Source organism: Desmodus rotundus, chromosome 10 (genome assembly GCF_022682495.2).
Source record: "Desmodus rotundus isolate HL8 chromosome 10, HLdesRot8A.1, whole genome shotgun sequence".
NCBI classification, from domain to species: domain Eukaryota; kingdom Metazoa; phylum Chordata; class Mammalia; order Chiroptera; family Phyllostomidae; genus Desmodus; species Desmodus rotundus.
Genome location: NC_071396.1, coordinates 23,721,025 through 23,739,655, shown reverse-complemented (window position 1 = coordinate 23,739,655; position 18,631 = coordinate 23,721,025). Strand labels below are relative to the sequence as shown.

Sequence of the window (18,631 nt, the reverse complement as noted above, 5' to 3'; positions counted from 1 at the left end):
GCACAAAGCATAAAAATTTAGCATAAATATTGAGTACCTTAACGTGGTACTAAATAGACCGTGACAAGCATGATAGTTTACTGTCTGAGAGCCGAGAAGAGAATGCCGAGTGTCTTCAGATTCAAATTTCCCACCACCGTGCCCTTGTCTTTGAGTCAACACAGCAAGTATTGATGTTGGGGTTACACGGTAAATTTTCGCAAGTAGGCAAATTCGCAAATACCGAACGCACAAATAATAAGCAATTGAATATTTGACTCCATCCACAATCACCAGCCCTGTGAATTTTGTATTGTTTATACCTTTAAAATCTTTCCACTTTTTATCTACCTCCCAACAAACCGTCTCCTCTGGCTTGATCTGTACAGTCAGCCCACAGCAATTCTTGACCTCTGCAATCTAGTCTTTCCTTGGTGGGAAAAGGGGAGTTTGGAGGCAAGGCCTGTGCAAAGAGAGAAAAGAGATGGGCAGATGCTGAGGAAGAAATTTAGGTTACGGAGGACCGTGAGGACATGCACCCTTGCCAGGTGTGTGAGTGTGTGTTTTCCTTGTCTGTGACCTTTGGGCTAATAAGTAACCCCCCTTTCTCCTCTTCCCCAATTCTAGAGGTCCATCTGAGAATGGGCGGTGTAGCCAGACCTCAGGGTAGCGCACTGGGCTGATGGCCTTGTCATTAAGGCCTCGCGGGCTTCACTGCCTCGTGCTCCAGAGATGACTGGGAAAGGGGAAAAGCCTCCTGATACCCAGCCTGGGAGTCCTTCTCTACACGTGACATTTTGTTTGCTTATCGGGATAAAACAACACCCACTGAAGAAGCATGAATCTTGCTTTTCAAAGGGGAAAACAGCTGTCCCACCTTCTCACATCTGCCCACCCGCCTCTGGGCCTGGGGGACCTCAGGGAGCCACTTGACCCGTTTATCCCCCAGACGGGGCTTTGTGACTTTGGCTTTGAGGTGGAGCAAACACCTCCTCCCATGAGATAGGGAGCCAGAGAGCCCAGGCTCAGGCCTCGCCTGCTCGGTGGCATTGAAGTGGGTTGTGCAACACGGCTCTGTTCCGTGCCGAGAGAACCCCGTCAAGAAACCGCTTTGAAACCTTTTTCTCTATCAGTGCGGGGCGACTTTTGCCCCATGAGGTTATCATCACAGTCAGGCAGCTTCCCCCCGCCCCCGTTCACCCCTGCCCCTCGTGTCCACACAGCAAAGCACACTTTGAACTGTGCTGGCTGCACCTCGGCTCAGGGCTGCCCTGACTTTGGACCTGGGCTGCCCCGTGATCAGAGCACAGGGCTGGCTCCCTGCTCCCCTCACCGTGACTGTTCCCCGCAAATGCAGCTTTCTGTTGCTTGGAGTAAAAACAAGGCGGGCAACACCACGGCTTGACGTAGGTGGCACTGGGAGGAAGGAAAGGGAGGAAGTGGCTGCTTTCTGGAGAGGAGAAATGATTTGTGTTTGCACACAGCTCTGTCTCCATCCTCCAGTTTGCCTTCTCGTCCTGAACAAATCCGCTGACACCTGCACTGGGAACGACAAGCCATGTGCCCTGACAACAGGGACCCCATCACAGTGAACAGCCCTCCCTCCTCAAGTTCAGGGTCAGGAGCTAATTGAACACACTGTGTTTTTCACAAGTTGTCCTCAGGGGCAGACACCTGAAGGACCTGGGTTCCTTCCCAAAGCAGAGCAGTGAGTTTTGACACAGGCAAGCGAAAAGTCCTTTATAACCGAGAGTCAGGTGGCTTTATGATGCCTCCTTCTCTTCCAGCTCATCAGAGCTGCCCCTGTGAGGTCACCTGTTTGTGAGCTGAGTGACGCACCTGTCCCAGGGCTGCCTGTGATGGTGAGTGTCCCCATCCACCAAAATAACAGTCGTTTTCTCCTTAGAGGTCTGAAGGCATTGCCACCAAGGTTTAGAGGATGAGAGAGAAGTGAGGGGCGGAAGTATCTCCAGGTGCTTCTCCCGCACCAGAAGTCACTTTGTGTTGCTGCTTCTCAGGCAGTTCTACCCAAGCCAGCTGCAAGGTGTGCCGTGCCGACACTCCTATTCCTCACTCTTCTTCCCCCTTCCATTCCCCACCTCGATACCTGCGTGGGTGCTCACCCCCTGTCTGGGTCCTCCTTCATCCCCCGCTGTCCTAAGTGCCACCTGAAGTCAGCAGAGCCAGACCCGCTGCAGAGGTTAGTTTGTCCTGGTCTCCGGTGGGGAGGGAGGGAGGAGGGTCCAAACAAGGAGCTGGATGATTGGCTTCATTGCATAGACATGGGCTGGGCTTCGGGCTAATCTTTATTTATTTATTTTTTCCTTTGCCCATCCTGGTACTCCAAGAGTCTTAACCACAGACATTTGGGGTAAAGCCACAGAAGCTTACTTAGGACTCCGGACTTCCCTGAGAAGAAGGAGCCTGTTCGAGTCTCTCTCACAGAAGGCGAGTATCTGTGCGAAGCTCTAAGGAGGTCATGGCCATGAAATCAGAGCCCCAGACCCATGGTGCTGTGGATGGCACGGAGAGACACTGCTTCCTGGAAGGTGCAGCGTAAGCTGTTAACGTGCCGAGTGGCCAGCCGGACATCAATATCCCTTTTGGTCTCGTTGATGCATTTTACTGGAATGCTCAGGCATGAAGTGTTCCCTGAAACAATAAAAAGATCACTTACCCACGGCCGGCTCCATCTCTCTCTGTCTTTACTCTGTGCTTTTTCATGACGCCGTCTGTTCCCAGAACTCTAAGAGCCCTTTTCCCTCCTTCAGTTGGCAGTTCTTGGCTGACTGCCTCTCTCTTATGTGCTCTTTCCTTTTCCTTTGGATGATTGATTTTCAGCCTCATTTCAGTGTCTGTAACTAAATAAGCAAAGCCTCTGGGCCCTGCACTATAATTCTAAATTTCGCTGTAAATACAAATGCATTGTGTCTACAGATTGGACTAACTTTAGAGCCCAAACAAATCTTAGGTGTTGTGTTCCAGCCAGGCATTTATCAGAGGCTTCTGTATAGACCAGACAGTGTGCTGGCCAAAGGAGCCTCCAAATGGCTAAGAAATGGTGTTCGCCCTTGAAGAATTCACTTGCTGGGGAAACAGACACACAGTAGCCAATGAACTTAAGTATGACAACCCAACGATGGCCAGCAATGATCCCATGATTTAGGAATGACAATCCATGGGATAAATGCCGGAGCGATGAGGTAATACGCTAGGGAGCCGAAGAGGAAGGAGCGGGTAAGTCTGTGTTGGGTTGCCGCATGAGTGGAGCCTGTGTGGATGAGGTGGCATTTGTACTGGGCTCTAGAGGATGAAGAATTTCAACCAGATGAGATGGGGGATGAGGTTTTTCAGAAAGAAGAAAGAGCATCAGTTCATTCATTGAACAAATAGGTATGAGGCCCTCGTTATGAGGTAAAAGGTGAGCAAAAAGAGAGAGGGACTCAGTCCTCGCAGAGCAGGGGAACATGCGGTGTCGGCACATGAACAAAGCAAGACAATGTGGTGAACGTATGTTTTTTTATGACAACTATTTATTATGGAAAATTTCAAACACATGTACAGATAGTACAGTAAGATACGGCTCCATGTGTCTGTCATCCAGGCTCAACAAGGACCAACTCTGTTTCTTGTGTCCTCTGTACACTCACTCATGACAACCAACCCGCAGCCTTGGGTGTTCGTTGTTAGGCAAACACCTGGCATTATATCATTTCATTCACAGTATTTCAGTAATGGGACGCTTTGAGGGGTGGAAATGAAAGTGGTATCGTGGGACTGGGAGGTAGGGTTCATTGGCGGTGAATGAAGGAAGGAAAGTATGGCTGAGGCTGCCAGTTTCTGCTCCCCAGCATCCATCCATGTCTACTTTCCTTATTATTTAAACAATTCCTGTGGCATTCGGGATGGTAATATACCCATCCTGCCTTGCAGCTAGTTATGGTCGTATGATGAAGTTCTCACCAGCACAACATAAGTGAAAGTTGTTGAGAAGTCCTTCTAGAAGGCTTCTTAAAGAGGGCCAGAAATCTAAGGACAACTTCTATTCTTCTTACTTTTCTTTTTTTTTTTCAAAGGCGGATTTGATGTCTGGAGCCCCAGCAGCCATGCTGGGCCTTGTAATCACCCTGATGATGGCAGCCAAGTGCTGAGGATGATAGAAAAGCTTTAGGCTGCTTCATCCAGAGTTCCTTTATGTGGTAGAATATATCATTGTGTGTTTAAGCCACTATCATTTAAGTTTTCTATTATATACAGTTGAACCTGATCCCAACAGAAGATAAAGTGAGTTTTTTTCTGGACAAAGCTGTCCTGTATTGGACAGACAGCTTCTAAGAAGCAGGCTCAGAATGTTCCCCAAATTCCAAGCCAATGGACAAGAAGGAAATGAGATTGTCTGTCAAAAACCCTGCTCATCTCAGTTACCTGGAGTAGGATCAAGACATACCCATTTAACTAGCAGGAGCTAGCTGAGGTGGCTTAGTATCTTAGAAGAATTTTTTCTCTTTTTGCTTCTCCAGTTGCTTCCACTAGCCCAATACCACCTTGTCATTCCCTAACTTGATTCAAAGAAGCAAGAGGTAGCCTTACCAGAAGCTAACAAAACATATTGCAATTGTACCTATCGATTCTAGAGTGGCTTGTTGAACTGTAGAGTAGGTACCTCTGAGCCACAAGTGTTTTTTGTAATGGGGCTCATGCCAAACATTTACAGACTGACCTATGAGCACTCCTGTGCCAGGTGGTAGGTACTGCTAGAGGGAGGGAATGCCTAATTTGGGATGAGGCTCTCAACCACTCACCAAGCACATGGGTGTTAGGACGTTGTCATGGTTCAGCAGGACAGGGCAGAGAGCGGGCTTGAGTGCAGGGCATCAGTGAAGGTGCTGTGTTTCGACTCCAGCCAAAGTGCTGTCCTTCTACTTCAGGCTCCCAGAGAGTTAGTTTGGTTTTATCTCCAACCTTTTGTGATGGGTAATTTCATGTGTCAGCTTCAAGCACTCATCTAGATATCCCTGTGAAGGTACTTTTTCGATGAGATTAACATTTAAAGCAGGGACTTTGAGTAAAGCAGATTACCCTACACAAAGTGGGTGGGCCTCATCCAATCAGTTGAAGACATTAAGAGAAAAGACTGAGGTCCCTTGAGAAAGCAGGAATTCTGCACCCAGGCAGCCTTCTAAGAGAAACATCAACTCCTGCTAGAATTTCTGACCTGCTGGTCTACCCTGTTCAAACTTACCAGGCCTCACAATCAAGTGAGCCAATTCCTTAAAATAAATCTCTTCCTAAATATGTGTATGTGCGTGTGTGTGTGCGTGTGTGTGTCCTATTGGTTCTGTTTCAGTGGAAAGCTCTGACTACTACTCCTTCTGATAAGAAAGGAAACTAAAAACGGAGGCAGTATTTCACTGATACTGTTGGGTTCTGTTAGGCCATACACAAGATATGTGATTGGCAGCATCCACAGCCAATACATAGCCTCTGCACACAGAAACTCAATAAATACGGAGCTCGGTGCATAACTGTGGTGGCGACTTATTGGCGTGTTGACCTTGGGCACATCACTCCACTTACCTAAGCCTCAGTTTTCTCATCTATAACATGTGGATTATATTATTCTTTTCAGAAAGAAAGATACTGTCCTTGTGGGAATTCAAAGGAGTGACACATGTGAAGTTTTTACCACAGTGCTTGGCAAATGGAAAGGCTTCCCCAATTCCTAAGACTAGCTCTGCAAGCGTTTATACTTAACCAACGACGTTTGTTTGACTGATGAGTGAGGACTGAAGGAGGCTCCTCTGGAAAGAGTGTAAGGAAGATAGTTGGTTGAAAATGAAGAGGAAGAGGCCGAGAAAGCAAAGCAGGAGGGGGAGGACAGCATGAGAGAGGGGGAAAGATCCAAAGGCCCAACTAGAGGGAAGAGTTCCCACCCGTGATTGGAAGATAATGAAAAGGCATCCATTCTGAGTCTGAAGGAATGTCAAGAAATTATGGGACACAGCTTCTTGTCTTCATGCAAGTCCAGTACTATTACTTTCATTCCATAGAAAAGCAAGAGAGGCAAAGGAAATGGCGTACGTTTGGACTTACCCTAAAGTCGATGAACAACAATTGCATTTTAAGCAGGGGTGTAATATGAGTCAACTCACACTTCAGGAAGATGGCTCTGCTGGCCCCAGAAGGACACAGAGAAAGTAGGAAGGCCAGTTAGGGTCGGCATCGGTAAATGCTGGCATCGTGTGGCCTGGGTTGGGGAAGTAAGGTGGGAGATAATTAAGAGTTGTTTTGGAGGCCCAATAAACAGGTATTTATTGTTGAATGAAGACTCAAGGCAGACAGACGACAATGAATTTAAAGAGATCCCTGCACCCATTTGAAATATATATGTCTTAAGGAAATGTGGCACGCTATCAGAATTCCAGCTGAGGCAGGGCCTGCCTTTAGTTCAGAGGCTCAGTGATGTCAGAGCTCACATCTGGACCATTCTCTCAGGGTATTTTTTTTCCAGCTGCCACGGATGCTGGCCTCACATCTGTTTTCAAGGCAGGAATGGGTGAAGGGCAGCCAAGGGACTATCAGCAAGTGTCGGGTTCTCCCATGCCTGCAGGAAACAGCTACCCTGAAGGCTGAGGAATTCCTCAAGCAGCCTCGGGCCAAGCACCGAGAAGCCCAATGTAATCACTCCCCCCAGGCAAGGCTACAGAGGGCAGCGGGGTGGTGATGTTTGCAGGGGATGGCCGATGAGATGGGCACTGGCATCTAAGCCAGTTGGGAAGGGAGATGAAGACAGGAGGATGAGGGGGAGGGAGGAGGAAAGAGGGCATCTGAAGTTGGGGGGTGGAGCTGCCCACGTGGCCACAATGTCCATGGTATGTGGGCATCTGTGGTGAAGGTGAGGATTCAAAGGTCAAGAGTCTGAGGTCATCACACATGGCAAAGTCACTGAAGGTAATGGCAGCAACGGGGAGGCTGGTACGAGGGTGAGAGGGACAGGATGACTGTGAGTCAGGTGTCGAAGTCTTCAGGAAGGGCCGAAGGGCCAGAGGTCCACAGATAACAGCCACGAGGGAGCTGGCGGGCAGCCTCGTCCACCACCATCCGCCACAGAGGAGCAGCATTTTAAGAAACGGTGGGCCCAGGAGAGCAGAAACGCCCAGTGAGTCCCCAGCCTTACGGCCCCCCTGAGACAAACAGCAGGGCCCTCTGCGGTAGGGGGGGGGCGGGTTGGATGGCCAGTGGGGGGCGGCAGGGATCTGGGGAAGTGGCACTGGGCCTCTCAGAAGGCAGCTGTGGATGTGAGTCTAGGGTCTAGGCTTGGAGGCCATCTTACAAAGAAAAAATTTAGAAATTCTGACATTCTGGCCTCCTCCCCACCAGCCCTGGTCTTCTTGTCTGCCTGTAACAAAAGGATGTCTTAATCCCTTTCTCCTCTCCCTTTGGGCTGCTGTGCCCCGAGGGGAGGGCTTTCCCAAGAGCAGAGCCCGGCAGAGCGCCTACTCGCTCAGACTCCCCTGGCTGTGTTGGCCCACTCCCTCAGTGCCTCTGTAATGCAGTGAAGCTGGCCTCTCTGGTCAACACCGTCAGAGTGTCCAAGCCACTTTTGTGTTTCCTCTCTTGCTAAGAGACTCTTAGCCAAAAACCGCCCTGCTCTCTCTAAACTCTCTATAAATCGAAGCCAACAGTACTTCTTAACCTTGTGCCACGGAGAAGTGGGTTCAAGTTGAACGACGTTGCAGCCACTTCCCTGGGGGAAAGCTTGCCAGCTTGGGCCTTGCTCCTTCTGTGTGCTGGACGCGGAGCTAGACGGGAAAGAGGTTTCCTGGAATGAGCAGCAACACTCCCGAGGGCGCCCTTGCCCCGGGGAGTCCTTTTCACACTCAGCCCAGGTGGGAGGTGGGAAGGAAGCTAAGACCGTGGTTTGAGTAATGCACGAAGGTCCCTGGGGATTCCAGAGGGAGATGGGGTGTTTATGGCAAGTGTGGGTCACAGCTGGCCCAGTGGGGCCTGAGATGCAGCGTGAGGGAAGAATGCGGCAGTGAGACAGGGTGGGGAGACAGAGGACCCTCTTCTCCGGGAACTGGACCCTTGCATGTGCCTTTTGTTTAAGGTGGCTAGATTCATGTTCTTCCTGGTATCCAAACATCTGAGATTCGAACAGTGACATGGTTAGGCCCTTGAATATTTAAGTCTGTCCTGTCATCAGATTCTCCCACATTCAGTCAGTGCTGTTCAGGTGGCTCAGTTGGTTGGAGCATCAACCCATACACCAAAATGTTGTGGGTTCGATCCCTGCCAGGGTGCATTCGGGAGGCAACCCATTGATGTTTCTCTCTCACATCTATGTTTCTCTCTCCCTCTGTCTCTCTCTCTCTCTTCCCCCACTCTTCTCTCTCTCTAGAATCAATAAACATACTTTAGGTGAGGATTTTTAAAAAATATATGTTCTTCCCCTACCACAACAGCCATGAATGCTTCAGGCCACAGATGTTTCAGAACCCAAAGCCCACCATGGAACAGACATAGCAAAGCTGCCTTACATGTGTCCCCGGCTGGGATGGCTCTGAACGCCCCTTGCACCCTGTATTCCGGGAACTTTCTGGTTGAAGGATATGGCTTACTAATTCTGACTCATCTTTAAACAAAAACATGGAGTAATGGTCCATAGTATTGACCTGAACTGTCTGGAACTTAACATACCCCATTTCCAGCAGAAGGCTCCAGGAAGTGTCACTCCCAGTGACAGGAGCCACAAAACCCAGTCTCCAGGGAGACACCTCTGCCCTTTGCAGTCCTCTGTTGGGGGTGGGGCCACTGGAAGGCAGTGTCTTCAGCTACATCTGAAGATTTCCACTTGTAAGGGGGATTTTTGATGACACTACTCAGGATGTGAAATCATTTTTGAGACTTGGATCTCTAATGGTGATTTGCTCATAAGAAAATGACCTTCACATTTATTGCTAGGTGGAGCTTTGTTCCCTGCAAAGGGGTTAAATGGCACCCTTTTCCCTGCTTACTTTCCTCCAGTCCCCCTTCCATCGTTGATACTGTCTTCCTGGGAGTCCAGGCAGTTAATGGGCTCCACTGAGTGGTAGTCTGTACCTGTCCCTTTCAAGCAGCGGGGCCCAGCAGGTAGCATGGGGACCTTCAAGCATGAAAGCCCTGCCCACATGCAGGTCACACCAAGTGGCTTCGGGCTGTACCAGTGTTGGAACGATGATATCAACCAAGTTCATCAGAGATAGACACTCTAGTTTTCAAAGTCCTACGACAAGTATAATTTTGACTGAAAACAGCAATTATGTGTTCCAAGGTGTGCCTTTGTAAGATCAGCCTTACCTTTTAGAAAACTCTTCATGGTGTGTGAGAATTACCACCTGTGGTAGAAATCAGTCCAACCCTGGACCTAGCACTTCTTTCCCCCATTTTATTGAGATATAATTGATATACAACACTACGGAATCTTACGGTGTGCCGCATAATGATTTAACTTACATATATTGTGAAACGATGACCACAATAAATGTAGCTGACATTCCTCATCTCATATAGATACAAAAAAAAAGAAAACATGTTTTTCCCTTCACTCTGAGAATTCTTTACTCTGCTAACAACTTCTTTTTTTTTTGAGAGAGAGAAACAGAGGGAGGGAGGAAACAAAGGGAGAAAGAGAGAGAACGAGAGAGAGAGAGAGAGAAATATCGATTTGTTGTTCCAGTTATTTATGCATTCAGTGGTTGATTCTTGTATCTGCCCTGAACAGGGATCAAACTGGCAACCTTAGTGTGTTGGGATAACACTCTAACCACCTGAGCAACCCGCCCAGGGTCTTGACAACTTTCAAATACACCACACAGCAGTGTTAACTAGTGATTATGTTGCTTATCCTCAGTACTTATTTATCTTAAAACGGGAAATTCATTCTCCTGACCACCTTCATCCAACTCCCTATCCTAACCCCCACCTCTGACAACCACAAATCTGATCTCTTTTATCTTTGAGTTTGTTTTTTTCCCTTCGACTTTGCATATAAGTGAGCTCATACTATATAGTGTTTGTCCTTTTATCTCTGACTTACATCCCTTAGCATAGTGCCCTCAATGGCAGGCTTTCCTTTTTATGGCTGAGTAATATTCCACTGGGAGTACATCTCACCTCTTTTATCCAGCCGTCCGTGTCGGTGGACGCTGTTGTTTCCTTGGCTTGGCTATTGTAAAAATGCTGCTATAACTGTGAGGATGCAGACAAGTCTTGGACATAGCGTTTTCATTGCCTCTGGAAATATTCCCAGAGCTGGAATTGCTGGATCATATGGTTTATTCTATTTTTGATTTTTTTGAGGACCCTCCGTGCTGTTTTCCACGTGTACAAGAGTTCCCTTTTCTCTACATCCTCACCAGCATTTGTTATCTTGTTGTTTTGATAATAGCTATTCTAACAGATGTGCGGTGATATCTCATTGTGAGCATTTCTGTGTGCATTTCCCCAGTGATTAGTGACGCTGAGCACATTCCCTGCACCTATTGGCTCTCGTACATCTTCTTTGGAAAAATGTCTATTCAGGTCCTTTGCCCGCTTTTTAAATTGGATCATTTGTTTTTGCTATGGAGTTGTGTGAGTTCTTTAGATAGTTTGGATATTAGCCCCTTTTCAGATACGTGATTTACAAATATGTTTTCCCATGCCGTAGGCTGTCTTTTCATGTTGCTGATGGTTTTCTTTGCTGTGAAGAAGCTTTTCAGTTTGCTGTCGCCCCACTTGTTCATTTTTGCCTTTGCTTTGGATGTCTTGTCCAAAAAACCATTGTCAAGACCAATGTCAAGGAATTTTTTCCTGTGTTTCCTTCTAGGAGTTTTATGGCTGCCAGTCTAACATTTAAGTCTTTAATCATTTTGAGTTAATGTTTGTGAGTGGTATAGGGTAGGGGGTTAGTTTTAGTCTTTTACATATGAATGTTCAGTTTTCCCAGCATCATTTATTGAAAAGACTGTCTTTTATCCGTTAAGCTTTATTGGCTCCCATGTCAAATGCTAGTTAACTGTGAACCTGTGTGCTGACCCCTTCCCCATGTATATCGAGAGTATTTCACAGCCCTAGATCACGGTGAGTGAGGGAGGTGGCTGGAGTGAGGACTCCACTGGGTCTGGAATACTCAGACCTGAATAACAGCACTTACAATGTGCCCCTTGGCTTTCTGATGCTCATCTGGATGCTTTTGCACAAAGGAGCCGCTGCAGCTTCGCTTCTGATGACCAATCAGGAATGATGTGGGACCCGGTCAGTAGTTGGAAGGAAAAGGCTTTGCTAAATGGGTTGACCCAGTGCCACCCACTGAACAAAAACATCTTACTCTCCACTGCAATATATACTCGGAACAAAAAGAGAGAGATGTGTTTTGGAGGACTCCGAATCCAAAGGGGGACGGACAGAGCCCTGCCATGGGGAAGGTGTGACCGTGATGACGTGTCCTGCGGAGGAGACGAGGTGAGAGAGTGATGAGCTCCTGCCCAAGGTGGCAGGGGAGCCTCCCCAGACGGGCTGACAGACAGGGTGAGAACAGAGAAGAGGAGCTCTCAGGTGGAAAAGCTGGGAAAGGTCACTCCAGGCCGAAGGAACGCTCAGGCAGTAACACTCAGGAATGCCGGAGGAGGGGCCGCCCTAGGAGGGTGAGCCCTTTAGTGCGATAAGGGTGTCCAGCTCTGTGTGTGGAAGGGGACTGCGAAAGTCCGCGGTGGCCAGACCTGAAAAGCCCTGTTGTTATTCCGGGTTTGGGGGTGTTTTATCTGACTTGCTAGTGAACAACTTGCTATAGACAAAAGAAGCAAATAAATGCAACAGAAATTTGTAGAATGAGTACAGAAAACTCAAGTGAATTCTCCTAGGCTTCCTGTAGCAATTTTCCTAACTTGAGTTCCCTGTAACACTACTCATCAAAGAGAAAAGAAGAAACATAATACAATAAGGGGACACATGCATTCACTAAGTTCTTAACTGAGCTGGAGAGACGATACGGCCAGGAGGTAGAGGGAGCTGGTTCCAGATGGCAAAAATGGTGGTTATTAATTAATCATCACCGAAATTCATTAAACATTTGGTTGAACAGAATGAGAAAACATTTGAGAATCTCAGCTTGAAAGGGTTAGTTAAAGCTCATCTCAGCTGAGCTGAGTTTGTCCCATACAAGGAACTGCAGTCAGAGAAAGGGATAGTGTGTTTTTCACCTCTCAGTGTAATTGATTGCTATTTGGGGGAAGAAACAAAGAAAGGGCTTCAACCAGACAAAGCTACTGTGTTTTTCCTCAATTACAAACATGTCTAGAATTCAGAAGAGAAGAATCACAATTAGTAAACAAATGTACGAAGAGATGCTTAACCTCCCTTCTAACCAACACCATGCAAGCTGAAATATTAGGAAAGAAACCCTTTATGCCATTCACTTTGCCAAAACCGTGGTAATAGTAAGAGTTGGCGAGATTGGCGGTGGCAAGTCTTAGAAAGGATTCATTCATCGAAGTTACGATGGCCAGATTTTGTGTAGCAGATGCTAAGAAAGGCACTACTCTACAGAAAATAGAAACCTTTCTTTTCTTTCGTCCCATAATACCGCTTTCAGAAATATTCTGGGAAACAATCTTCACCCCTACCCTACTCCAAGAAAATCCTGAGTGAAGTGAAAACATAAACAAAGAGTCACTGCCCGTCCTTGACTACAGATGGAAATGACTGGAAGCCGCATCATCGCTCTGTGACAGAGAAACGTCAGCAACGTGAATCAGGTATTCAACTGTTACATTGTAGCTCACCTACCACATTTGTCAGACAGAACAGGTTATGGTCTCAGCAACCAATAATTCCAGAAATTGCAGTATCCGACACACTGAAGATATGCCTCTGGTTTGTGGGATGTGAGGCAACTAACTTGCCAAGAATCTCCCCTCCAGGCAGTGGAGCAGCGACTGAGGCCACCGCCCCTTGACGCAGGGCTCCCAGGAAGGGGGAAGGGAGACAGCATGAAAAGCTCACTCCACCACCTTGCTCCTCTGCCTGGCAGTGACTTCTGCCCAGAGCCCTGTGGGCAAAACTAGTCAGTCACGCGGCTCAGCCTCACAGTTCCTTATGTGTTTTGCCCATTTTTGGACTGGATCGTTTGTTTTCAACTGTGGAGTTTTAGAAGTTCTATTTGCTAATATTTGTTAAGGATTTTTGCTTCCATACTCACAAGGAATATTAGTATGTAGTTTTCTTTTTTGTACCGCCTTTGTCTGATTATGAACCTGGGTAATATTAGCGTCATAAAATGAATTCAGAAGCGTTCCTTCCTTTTCCACTTTCTGGAAGAAATTTCGTGCCATTGGTGTTAGTTTTCTAGAAACTTTTAGTGGGATCCTCTACAGAAACCGTACGGACCTAGAGATTTCTTCTTTAGGAGACTTTAAATCATGAATTTAATTTCCTTAATATTTATAGGGCCATTGAAATTATCTATTCTGTATTGGATAAGTTGTGGTAGTTTGTATTTTTCGAGGAATTAGTCCATTTTATTAAGTTGTCAAATTTTTGTGTGTAGCGTCTTACTGCATTCCTGGCATCTGCGGGGTCTGTGTTGACCCCCCCCCCCCATTTTATCCTTGATATGAGGTAGCTTGTGTCTTCTCCCTTTTTTTCTTTGTCTGTGTTATGGGGAGTTTGTCAATTTTATTGATCTTTTCAAAGAACTAGATCTTTGTTTCACTTATTTTTCCCTATTATTTTTTCTGTTTTTAGTTTCATCGCCTTCAGCTCTAATCTTTGCTGTTTCCCTTTTCTGGTGGGTTTAGGTTTATTTTGCTTTTTTTCTTTCCAGCTTTTAAGATGAGAGCCCACTTTATTGATTGGAGATGTTTCTTCTTTACTACAGTATATGTTTCGTGCTACAAATTTCCTTCTAGGTAGTGCTGTGGCTGTGCCCCACAATTTTTAATTTCTATTTTTATTGAGAAGTATGTTGTTTAGTTTCCAAGTGTTTGAGGAGATTCCTGTTATGCTTCTGTCCCCAGTTTGATTCCAGGATGGTTAGAAAACATGCTACGAGATTGTAATTCTTACAGCTCACCCGGGGCTTGTTCTATTGGCCCAGGATCTAGTTTATCACGGTAGATACTCCATGAGCACCTGGGAGGAACATGTATTCTGATGTTGGATGGAGAGTCAATAATTGCCACTTATAAAAGATCTTCTTGATTGATGGTGTGGTTGAGTTCTTCCATACTCTCGCTGACATTCCACCAAATTGTTCTAACAATCGCTGAGAGAGGGATGTCGAAGTCTTCCGCTATGAGTGTGGGCTGTCTATTCCTCCTTTAAAAAAAAATATTTTATTTATTTATTTTTAGAGAGAGGGGCAGGGAGGGAGAAAGAGAAGGAGAGAAACATCATTGTGTGGTTGCCTCCCGTGCGCCCCCTAGTGGGGACCGGGCCTGCAACCCAGCCATGTGCCCTAGACTGGGAATCGAACCGGCAACCCCTTGGTTCACAGGCTGGCACTCGATCCACTGAACCACAGCAGCCAGGGATGGTCCTCCTTTTTGTTCCATCAGTTGCAGCTCTGCTGCTTTAGCGCATGTACGTTTGGAACCACTATGTCTTCCTGGTGGCTCAACCTTGTCATCATTAGATAACGCCCCCTCTCAGTCTCCGGTCATTTCATTTGTGCCGTGGTCCCCTTTATCTGACCCTAAAATAGCCACTCCTGCTTTTCTCTGACTAATGTTTACACGATTACCTTTTTTTTATTCTTTAACTTTCAAGCTTCACAGTGTTACAGGCACACCCCGTTTATGGTGCTTTGCAGATGCTGCGTTTTTACAAATGGAAGGCACAACTCTTCATCAGCCAAAAGATTACACTGGCTCTGTTGTGACCTTCCCTGGCTGGGGTGGTCTGGCCTGAACCTGCAATGTCTCTGAGGTGAGCCTGTATTAGAAGTGGATTTCTTGTAGGCATCTTATACCAGCTCTTGTTTTTAAATCCATTCCTTTAATATCTGTCTTTTCATAGGTGTATTTAGACCATTTGAATTTACTTTAATTACTGATACGTTAAAGCATAAGTTTGCCATTTTGTTTTTGTTGCTGTCGTTCAACTGTTAGACATTATTTAGAAAACTCACGGGAAGAGGAAAGTCTGTTATATGTGCTAATATTTTTATTTGCCATGTTCTTTCTTCCTTCCTGGTGTTTTAAGCTTTCTTCTTTTATTTTCTTTCTGTCTAGAGAACTTTCTCTAGCCATTCTTTTAGGGGAGGTGAACTGGTGACAAATTCTTAGTTTTCCTTCAGCCCGAGTATCTCGATTTCCCCTCCAAGCCTGAAGGCTGTTTTTGATGGGCACGATTCTGGTTTGACAGTCTTTTTCTTCCAGCATTTGAAAAATAGCGCGCCGCTTCCTCCCGGCCTCCCTCATTCCTGATTAGAAACGTCTCGGTATGGGTTTCTTCAGGTTTATCTGGTTTGAAGTTGGCTCAGCTTTCAGCCTTCGTTTTTCTGAGTGTCTTTTCAGCCCTGCCCTCTTGGACTTCCCTTCCAGGACTCCAATGACGTGAACATTAGATATTTTGTTATAAGTCTCCGAGGGGTCTGTTCATTGTTTTTTTTTCCAGCCTATTTTCTGTCCTGTGAAGATTGAGTACTTCGTATTTATTGTCTGCCTTCCAGTTCAGTGACTCATTCCTCACTCCATTCTGTTTTGAGCCTGTTTACTGAGCTTTTCATTTGGGCTATTGGATTTTCAGTTTTAAAATAGCCATTTGGTTCTTCCTTATATCTTCTGTCTCCGAGGCTTTGACACAACTTCTTTCAAGCAAGTTCATAACTGCTTGTTGAAACATTTAAAAGTTTGCTAACTGTGATAAGGTACAGATAACGTAACATTTACCGTCTTACCCGCCAGGAAATGGGCACTTGGGGAGCAGTAAGTGCACTCACGCTGCAGCGCTTTATTAAAGCACTTTATCACCGCTGCTTTAAAGTCTTCGTCAGACGCCGCGAACGTCTCTCACCTCCGTGCTGGCATCTAGTGACTGCCTTGTTTTCACTCCCTTTGAAATCGCCCTGGTTCTAGGTGTGACAAGGGATTTTCAGCGGAAACCTGCACGGCTTCCTAGTATGTTATGAGACTGTGGGTCTCCCTAAATCTGCTGTTTCACTGGCTTTGCTCTGGCAGCAGAAGGGGGCTCTGTCTCAATACTGCTGGTGGGGCTGGAAGTCCAGGCTCCCCACGTGGTCTCCAGGCACACTGCAGGGAAGGAGGCCTCCCACCAGCCGGTGTGGATGCGAGTTCCTAGCCCTGCACTTGGCCTTCTTTGACACTACCCTGAGGGGTGTTGGGACCTTGGGTTGACATGATCTAGGCTCCTCACTCGGCCTTGCCTGGTGTGGGTGGGGATGAGACCACAGTCTTTTCTGCAGTGCTTGGCTGGAGCAGGACATTTATAGCCTATAAGTTTTCTGTCTTGCCCTGACCGGTGTAACTGCATTGTTCAACAGAGTGAAAGGTCACCAGTTCGATTCCCAGTCAGGGCATGTGCCTGGGTTGCTGGTTCAATTCCTTGTCGGGCCACAGACGAGAGGCAACTGATCGATATTTCTCTTCCCATCTTTCTCCTTCCCTTCCCCTTTCTCTAAAAATAAATAAATAAAATCTTGCTTTAAAAAAGTCTCCTGTCTTGTTAGGCTGCCCTGGCCCCTTGGTCTGGCCCTTTGGCCAAAGGGAGCAAGCTTCTGTTGACCCTTCTTTGGGTCCGCATCCATGGCAGCCTCCAGGGGACTGGCTTCTTCAGCCCCAGTGATGGGTTTGTAAGGTGAGCAGACCCAAACCAGTAAACACACCTAGAGAATTCATCACCCTGCCATTTGCCAGGCCCTGAGGCCCCCAGCCTATTTTCCTTTCTCTGCCTTTCGATGTCTTTGAGGTTTGTGTTCTAATCCTGCCCAGGCTTTTAGTGGGAATAAAAGCTCAGTGGACGTCCAGGCCATCTTCCTGGACGTCTGCTTACTTTGAACCTGCTCTTTTGCCTAACTTCAGATTTCAAGAAATTTCTGGAGGGAAACTTCAGATTTCAAGAAATTTCTGGAGGAAAATTTCTTGAAGGGGCAAAGAAGTGCCCCGTCTTTGCCCCTTCATTCTCATTGAAATAATGGGTCCTTGAAATGTTCACCGCAAGTCCCCAAGCTCTGCTGAGCCTCTGTCCTCAGCAACAACCTCCAGCCCGGCAGGCTCTGATTCTCAGACTCGGCCAATGCCCCCAAAGCTAACAGGCAACACAAAGTCAGCCCACTTCTTCATGGGTGTTTCGTCCTTGGAATTCAGACCCTCTCTCCCTCTTTGCTTCACTGGCTGTCTGATGCATGGGAAATTATTTTAAATTGTTTTATTCAGCTTTTAAAGTTCTTTTCGGCAGGAACATTGGTCTATCTCAGGGTTCTCAATCATACCTGAAAGTGGGAGTCTGCTTCTCAGACTTCATGTGACAGTAAGGCACGTGAGCGACCTGGTGTCAAAGCCGCCCCTTCACTGGCTGGCATGCTTCAAGTAGCAAAGGGATTCCGAGTGTCACAGAGAGTGCTGGGAAGTGTGGCTCCTAAGGCACAGGTCTGGCTTCGAATGCTGGCTCTGCCACCTACTAACATGGGTCACTTTTTCAGCTTCTGAACCCTGGTTTCCTCACCTGTAAAATGAAGATGATAAAATACCCACCTTAGATGGGTGTTGCAAGGATAAGAGGAGATCCTGCAAGTAAAGGACTCCGTGTTCTCCCTAACACGTGATGAAAGAAGACAAAACTGCTGGCTCTTCTTTAACACCAACGTCCTAAATGATAGGTTTATGTCAGTTAATAAAAGTTCACTTTACCCACAAATACATACATTGACTTTACTTATTTGGGAGATAGTGTATCTTATGTTCGGATACCGAATGGGATAGGGTTCTGGTTTATAGATAAGACAAAGTAGAAAGGACAAAGTGAGCCAAATAGGGAGGATGTACCTACTTCCAAAAAATGTAAACAGAATAGAGAAAAGGAGGTTGGGACTAGGAAAAACACAAAACGGCTGGTGAGATTGCGGTGGTGAATACTTGGATGAGAATAACAGGAAAAAGGAAGAAAATGTATTTCATCTGGAAGTTCTCGGAGCTCTCTGGACTGTATTTGTGACATTTATAGCTTTGTTTATAGAAAAAAGATGAATGATAAACGGGCAGGCTGCTGCGGAGGGAAGAACTGTAATGTTAGCAAAGAACAGAGTCCCTCAGTTCGCGTGTTGCTTCCATTGTCTCTATGAGTGAGAACGAGCTTGACACCAGGGAAGAGTAGAAGGACGATTAAGAGCAAGTCAAATCCCAGGACAGGCAGAGACCACCAAGCAACGTTAACTGTCTGAATCTAGGAGTAACTGAGGGAGCTGCAAGAATCTGTGCTTTCAAAATGAGTGTTTGGAAACTTTAATAAACCATAGATCATAGGAAAGCAGGAGAGTATAATAGGAGCTTGGTCTGAGTATAGACTGGGTATAAGATGTCCTAACTCTGTCACTTATTAGCTACGTAACATTGAAAAAGGAAACTTGTCTGGGCTTTATTTCTTCAACGGAAATGAAGAAGATCTATGAACTTAC

The 18,631-nt window shown here is 46.5% G+C and overlaps 2 long non-coding RNA genes across 2 annotated transcripts in view; both read right to left on the bottom strand.

The window, feature by feature from the left end:
* Nucleotides 1-18,631, bottom strand: part of LOC112306074 (uncharacterized) — an 84,757-nt gene that overhangs the window by 12,166 nt on the left and 53,960 nt on the right. The window lies entirely within an intron of this gene.
* LOC123479858 (uncharacterized) lies at nucleotides 1,240-17,948 on the bottom strand. Its single transcript, XR_006655636.3, has 3 exons — nucleotides 17,450-17,948; nucleotides 4,782-6,226; nucleotides 1,240-2,631 (listed from the first exon to the last, which is right to left on the bottom strand). It is a non-coding gene; the product is annotated as an uncharacterized lncRNA (long non-coding RNA).